General features: G+C 40.5%; 1 non-coding gene across 1 annotated transcript; it reads right to left on the reverse strand.

The window, feature by feature from the left end:
- Positions 1 to 74: 74 nt before the first annotated feature.
- Positions 75 to 181, reverse strand: LOC130508791 (small nucleolar RNA R71). Its single transcript, XR_008942969.1, has one exon. It is a non-coding gene; the product is annotated as a small nucleolar RNA R71 (small nucleolar RNA).
- Between the last annotated feature and the right edge of the window lie 7,547 nt (positions 182 to 7,728).

The following is a 7,728-nucleotide window of genomic DNA, read 5'->3' on the forward strand; positions in this document are numbered from 1 at the left end:
ATGACTCCATCACCACTTGGGAAGACTGCAAGAGGGCATTCTTGGAGAAGTTCTTCTCTACCTCAAGAACTGCTAAGTTGAGGAATGAGATCTCCAGCTTCCAACAGAAGAACTTGGAAGGATTCAGTGAAGCTTGGGAGAGATTCAATGGTTACCAAGCTCAGTGCCCACACCATGATTCTCTAAGGAGAGCTTGCTGAGCACATTCTACAGAGGTGCTCTTCCTAAGTACAGAGCCAGACTGGATACAACTAGCAATGGGTTCTTTTTGGGGAGAACTGAGGAAGAGGCAGAGGCTCTGGTTGACAACATGGTTAAGAGTGATGCAGTCTACAGTGGAGACCATGACAGAAGCAGCAGAGGTGATGACAATCAAACAAGGAATGAGATAAAGGCTCTTCAGGAGAAGATTGACAAACTCATTGCTGATAAGGCCACACAAGCGCAGGTGAACTTTGTTGGCAACCCAAGCCAGGAGATACCTCCTACTGTCAATGAGGTTGAGGGTTTGGAAGGGCAAGAAGAATTGTGTTTCATCAACAGTAATGGTAGCTGGTACAAGAAGGAACCTAACTTTCAGTACAACAACTACCAACAGAAGCCCTATTCAAACAACCAGCAGAGTGGTTATCAGCCTCGAAACAACCAGCAGAGCAACTATCAGCCTCAGCAAAACTCCTCTCCTAACTCCTCTGCCCCTCAACAGAGCAGCACTGATGCCTTACTCAAACAGATCTTGGAATCTCAGACTAGAAGTGAGAAGCATGTGGGCTATGAGCTGAAGAACCTTCACTCCAAGATTGATGGGAGCTACAATGAGCTCAACAACAAATTCTCCCACCTTGCTTCTTCTGTCAAGAATTTGGAGAACCAGTTTGCTTCCATGAGCTCCCACCAGAACCGCCAGCAAGGATCTCTACCTGGAAAGTCAGATCAAAACCCCAAGGAAGCAAAAGCTGTCACACTTAGGAGTGGTAAGCAGTTGACTCCTGTAACCCTCACCAAGGATGCTGAGAAACAAGGTGAGGAGGTGGCCATCAACCTAGATGATGAAGTGGTCATTGTTGATGAGAAGACAGATGCTGAGATCTTGGAGAAGATTGTGAAAGCCAAGGGTAAAGGAAAGGTTGGAGAAAAGAAGAAAACAACAAAAGATGGTGAATCTGCTGCTCCAGTAAGTGAGAGCTCTCCTGTTCCCCCTCCCTATGAACCAAAGCTTCCATTCCCTGGTAGATTCAAGAAGCAGCTGCTACAGAAGTACAAGGCTTTGTTTGAGAAGCAGATGAGTGAAGCTCAGGTTACAATGCCCATCATTGATGCTTTCATGCTGATTCCTCAATACAGCAAACTCCTGAAAGATGTTGTAGCTGCTAAGAAGAAGGAGATGGAGGGCATGATGGTTCTGAGTCATGAGTGCAATGCCATCATTCAGAGGCTAGATGCTCCAGAGAAGCTAGAGGATCCAGGATGCTTCACACTCCCTTGTGCTCTTGGACCTATGGTATTTGAGAAATGTCTCTGCGATTTGGGAGCTAGTGTCAGCTTGATGCCTTTGTCTGTGGCAAAGAAGCTTGGCTTCACTCAATACAAGAAGTGTAGACTCTCTCTGGTGTTGGCTGATCGTTCAGTGAAGTACCATGTGGGCATCCTAGAGAACCTCCCTATGAAGATTGGAAGGTATGAGATACCTACAGATTTTGTGGTGCTTGAAATGGTTGAGGAGGCTCAAGACCCATTGATTCTTGGAAGGCCATTCTTAGCTACAGCAGGAGCTATTGTGAATGTGAAGGAAGGGAAGATTGACCTCCATTTGGGCAAGGAGAACATCCTCCACTTTGACATCAAGGAGAAGATGAGGAACCCCACTATATTTGGACAAGCCTTCACCATTGAAGAGATGAATCCTCCTCCTACTGATGATCACTTTGATGAGCTACCACCTGAGGAAGATGGGGTGTCAACTCCACTCTCTGCACCTAGTCCAGCCTGATCCAAAGGAGGCAAAGTCAAGCTAGAGACTTAAATCAAGCTCACTTGGGAGGAAGTCCCATGAGTATCCTTGTATATATTGCATTAGTATTTGCATTATCATTCTATTGCATAGAACAATGGGAAAGTGAAGTTGTGTGCAGGTATTGAGCATAAAGTCGGACACCAGAGCGATCTCATCGCAGCGACACATCTAGGTCGCTCCACCTGGGAGCGACATGTCCAGAGCGAGAGGCTGAGGTCGCTCGCGTCACACGCGAGTGGAAACACAAAAACCGACCTCAGAGCGATCTACTCACAGCGACATACCGAAGTCGCTCCAGCTGGGAGCGACCTGTCACAGCGATGTTCACACCTCGCTCCACGGTATGTAACACACAATCCCACTTTCCCTTGTATTTCACATTTCCATTGGGTACCTCACTCACACAGAGACTGTGTGATTTAAGTGTGGGGGAGGTACCAAGTATTTGATCATGTTTGTTTTCATGATTTTGAGTCTCATGCATTGCATATTACATTCTTATTTGCATAAAAAAAAAATTTGAAAAACACAAAAAGAATCATTTAGTTGCACCATTTGCATCTTTAGGATTGAGTCTAGAAGCATATAGGTTGCATTCATGCATTAGGGGGATTTCAACCTTGTAAAGAGCTCATGCTAAGTACTGAATTTGTTGACCTTTGTAATCATGACCAGTAGCTTGAGCACCCTTTAGAAAGCTTGTAAACTTCGCGCCTTGAATGCTCCTCTTGAAACTCATTTGACTGTTGATACTTTCTCTTTGAAGCAAGCTCCTGTTTTAATGTCTCTTGCATATGGTCTCTTGTGTACTAAGTCATGGATATACACACTTGAGTTGTCCCATCTGTTTTACCAATCTTTTGACAGATTCAAGTGGTACTCCACTCCCAAAACCCATACCTCATTTTTAAACCATCATTATTTGTTGAGTGAGGCCTCTTTGGAAAGCTTTACATGTGCATAATGTTGAGAGTATTGGGAACGACAATGCTTAGTCTCCATTCTTGCTAGATTAGTCACTCTATTATCTAGCTATAGGTAGGGGGTGAGTGTTGTGATTGTGATTTGGGAATATGAAAGGTTTGACTCTTTGTGCTTAAGTGATTAGTCTATCTGGGATAAGTAGAGAAGTATCTAGCTCTTATTGTGAAAAGTCTTGGCCCCCAAATAAAAAAAAAGAAAGTGAAAAAAAGAGAAAAAAAAGGAGAATAAAAAGGGGGCTAGCAAAGTTGTTAGGAGCTCAGATTTGTTTTAAAATTGTGAAAATCCCTTATTGATTTCAAAAAGAAACAGTCTGATGTGAAAAATGTTCTTGGGATCTTTTGGTGAGAGATGTGAGTTGGGTTTGACATTGAGGAATAATTGAATATCTTGTGTGTTTGGGAAAGGGTAGAACAATGGAGATTGAGCATTGTATGCATGAGTTGATCTCTTTCGTAGATATATTATGTGTAATGTCAAAGCTACTTTGTTTTGAGAGTAAACCACCATAAAAGATCATTTTGAACCTCTGATTTCACTTGCATTAAAGCCTTTGTCTTACCAAACCAAATGACTTGGACCAGTTGACCATTTGTGAGATGTCTATTGAGTTTGCTTCATAAATGTTAGAGAGATGTGGATTTGTGGTTTGTAGATGCATGGTTAATGAGTGTAGAGATCAAAGGAGCTGAGATAGGCTTAGAGAAGTTAGAGATGGATAAAATCTTTGCTCTTGCTATTTGGTATGATTATGCAAGGTTGTTAGGTTGATAACTAAGAGCATCTCCAATGGTGAAACTACCATTGGAGTTCTTAAGTTTTATTTTAATAATTTTTCTTTTTTTGAAGAGTTAAGGATTTTAGTTTAAAAAGTCAGTCCAATGGTGTATTCCATTTAGAAATCCTTAGGAAAAAAAAAGAAATTGTAGTAACAATCTCAAATGAAGTTCATTATATATCCAGATGACACTGCTAAATCGTCAAGAACCAATCTTAAATAACTAAGAACATGAGATTTGAAGAGAACATGAATTTGATCGAAATCAAAATTGGTTGGATTCAGGCTGAATTAAACATAAGTAACTGTTTATCATACAACACCTTTGCCTAACCAATACGTGTGGTAGAAGCAGTGCTAACAGAAGGCAGGTAATTTGGGACTAGTAGGACTAGAGTCAGGTTCAGAGCTACTATCCCTTTTATCCGTTCAGAAGTGGTATTTGATGATATACCACTTCACAGGGAAGCAACCAATCCATTTATTTTGTTGCCAATACCCCAGTGTCTTGTTGAAATCAACAGGACCTAGGACCTATCATCTCTGCAATACCAACAAACTTCCCACTTGCATTCACCTGCAAAGATAAAAACCAATCAACAGAAAAATCCACGAGAACAATTGCCATCAAGTCTCCTCCTCGTACTGACCGAGAACAGAAGATACACAGGACACTCTCGAGAACTCTCGTAATACGCAGCATTCAACTTTCTATAACCATCAACAGCTGGGTACCATCCTCTCCCGAGCTTCCAAGAGTCATAACCAAACGAACACAACGGCTAACGTTACTTAGGCAACACAAACTCAATCTCCTTAGCCTGCAACATCGTAACCTTCTCTTCAACTTTCTTCCTAGTCTCAACCGGAACCAACCTCCACCTCTGTTTCACATAACTCTCATCAACACCGAAACCCGCAATCCCTCGAACAAGAAACGACTTCTCAAACCAATCATACAAGGTCCTCCAGGACCAAAAGCTGATAGGCTTTATGGTAGCAACCTTCCCTGCAAGAGGATTGAAGTGTGGAGTCTCGTCTTGGAGATCTGATTCATATGCGAGCAAACAAATATAACGAACGGATCGATGATAAATCACGAACTCGAATCGAGAGAATCAATTACCTGAGAATTTTTTTTTTGTTTCTTCACGCCGGCAAAATTTTGCAGAGAGCTGATTTTGATTAAATTGTATGGCCAACACAGAACCAATAGAGTTATGCCAGCACACTAAGGACTTGATCCTTAAAATACTTAGTTAAGGATTTTTTCTTAGTAGGTTCATAAGTAATAATGTTATTATAATCAAATAATGCTAAGGATTGGTGCTAAGGATTTGTTTAAATCCTCCATTGGAGATGGTCTAAGAAGAGTTTCTTTTGGTTGTGAGTCCCCAATTTCAAGCTTTTTCTCCTTGGTTCTTGAAAGTTTACTTGTGGACAAGTAAATGACTAGTGTGGGGGAGTTGATGTCTTGCATATTTGCATTGTTTTAACCATTCATTCATAAGCATTTTCATCATATAGAATAGGATTTAGACATGTTTAGGTTGCATTTTGCATGCATAAGTCTCTATTAGGTACTGGAGTGCCAAGTGAGGTTATTGGAGACATTTGGATGCACTTGGAGCTCAAAAGATGTGAAAAGGAGGATGATTGGACGAGAGGAGCCTGGAGCGACCTGCAGAGGTCGCTGTGAGACCTCGCTCCAGCCGGAGCGACCTTGACGACCAAAGCTGGAGCGACCACTCCAAGTCGCTCGGCTTTACACGGCTCGAAGACGAAGAAAATACCTCCGGAGCGACGCCTCGCAGCGACCACCCGAGGTCGCTCCCGAAGCCAGAGCGACCTCTCGGAGCGACTGGCCGAGGTCGCTCCGCGTTATCAGTGCACGATTTTTATTATTTTCAAAGACCTTTTTGCAATTTATTGTGCACGTTTTTGCACTGAAAAACCTAATGTTTAAGTACTCTTTGTAGCCACCATTGGCAGATTATCTTTTATCTATTGAAGAACACAAACTCTCTCAAGAAAAACATCTTTTTTGGCTTGATTTGTTATTGTTCTTGTGATCTCTCATCTATTTCTCTACATGATTAATCTGAAATCCATCATGGGTTTAAGAGGAATCATGGAGATTAGTGAGTAATCACCTTTTGGATTCATGGGTTAGGGTGATTAAGGGTGATTAGGCTAGTTCTAGGATGTTTTAGGTATAGATCATACTTGTTCCTTGCATAGTAGAGTGATCTTAATGCATCATTTGAGTAGGCCACTCAAAGGGTGATATCTAGGCATTTCTCACCCGACAGGTGTTTGATGAAATGCCTGAGTCAACTCTCCTAGGCTTTTAGTGTACTTTGCCAAAGAGATTTGTTGTTAAAGATGCTAAGATAGCTAATAAACTTGTTAGTAATGATTGCTTGCATGTTATTCAACCAAAGACATTTGATGTTTGAGACATATTAGCAAATGAGCATTGCATTAGAATTGTGTCTAGGCTTAAGGTTGATAGTTTGATTTATCATTTACATTCCTTAGTTCGAAACCTGATCACCCAAGGTCTAAATCCCTATACCCATGAGTTCTCCTTTCCAATAGCTTAAAAGTATTATTTTTATTGCTTTGCATTAGCTTTAATCATTAGTTTAGAAATCATCAAATCACTGGCTGCACTTACATTAGGCAAATACTTGCATTCTCACTGCTTTGAGTCCCTCAGAACTGGTTCGACAACTTACTACCACTATACTATCATTTGACTTAGGAGCCTCAAAACTCCTAACATCAATTTTGTTGTTGATTATTTTCTTTTTTACCGTTCTCCTTGAAGCTAGGCCAACAAGAAAACTACGAGTCCTAGTAGACTTCGCAGATGTGATACAAACCCAGAACTAAGAAAAACATTAAGTGAAGTGACGAGAGATGCATGATGCATCTTTTTTGTTGGATAATGATAATGGATCATGGAAAGCTCAGAACATAATGGGGATGTTTTAATTTGTTTTGGAATTTAATTATGATAAGTTTCTTATGACTAGAAAGTTACGGACTGATCAGGTTGTACATCTTCATCCGGAACCAGAACATGTAACAGTCTGTTCCAAATTGTATTTTTAAGCTATTGTTTATTTCTTCTTGTAATATCTAAGCCTAATCTCTTGTATACATAGTTAAGAATGTGAGGACATTGGATGAGTTTTAAAAAAGTTTCTTTTGTTTAAAAAAAAATTCAAAATCCAGTACATGTATTAGAAGAACAGAAAAAAACCCTGAGATTTTTTCGGATCGGAACAGAAGGCTAGAGTTTTGAATTTTGTCATGCAAATATACTATGTTTCAGCTAAAAAATGCCAGTTAAAAAAGCTTGCCAAATCATATTATACTATATGCTATTTTATTATTAAGATGACTAGGTGGTCAATAACTCATTGTATGCAGAGAATTAGATATGCTAAGAAAAATGTAGTAACCCAAAAATGTGATATATGTAAGATAGGTTTCGAAGTAAGTATTATTGATAGCGTAGAAGGTTATTTATACAAGCTATACAAGATTTTTGATAAGATCGTATCTATAAAGATAAGTACAAGACTTATAGATAATTATCTCTGATCATTATCTACTATTCTAATACGCCCCCTCAAGATGGACGAGTCGAAGACAGTCCAATCTTGACAAACAGATCGTGAAACCGAGCCCGCGGAAGTGGTTTTGTGAGAGCATCAGCCAGTTGGTCTTTAGTATTGATGTGAGAAACTCGAAGGAACTTGCGCTGAACCAACTCTCGAACAAAATGGTAGTCCAATGCTAGGTGTTTCATACGCGAGTGGAACACCGGATTTGCCGCCAAATACATTGCACCTATGTTGTCACATAACAGAGTAGGTGTGGTAGGTAGCGAAACGCGTAGTTCTTTCAGCAGATGAGTGATCCACAAGACTTCTGCTGCTGC

This window comes from Raphanus sativus, chromosome 2 (assembly GCF_000801105.2).
Source record: "Raphanus sativus cultivar WK10039 chromosome 2, ASM80110v3, whole genome shotgun sequence".
In the NCBI taxonomy this organism is placed as follows: Eukaryota; Viridiplantae; Streptophyta; class Magnoliopsida; order Brassicales; family Brassicaceae; genus Raphanus; species Raphanus sativus.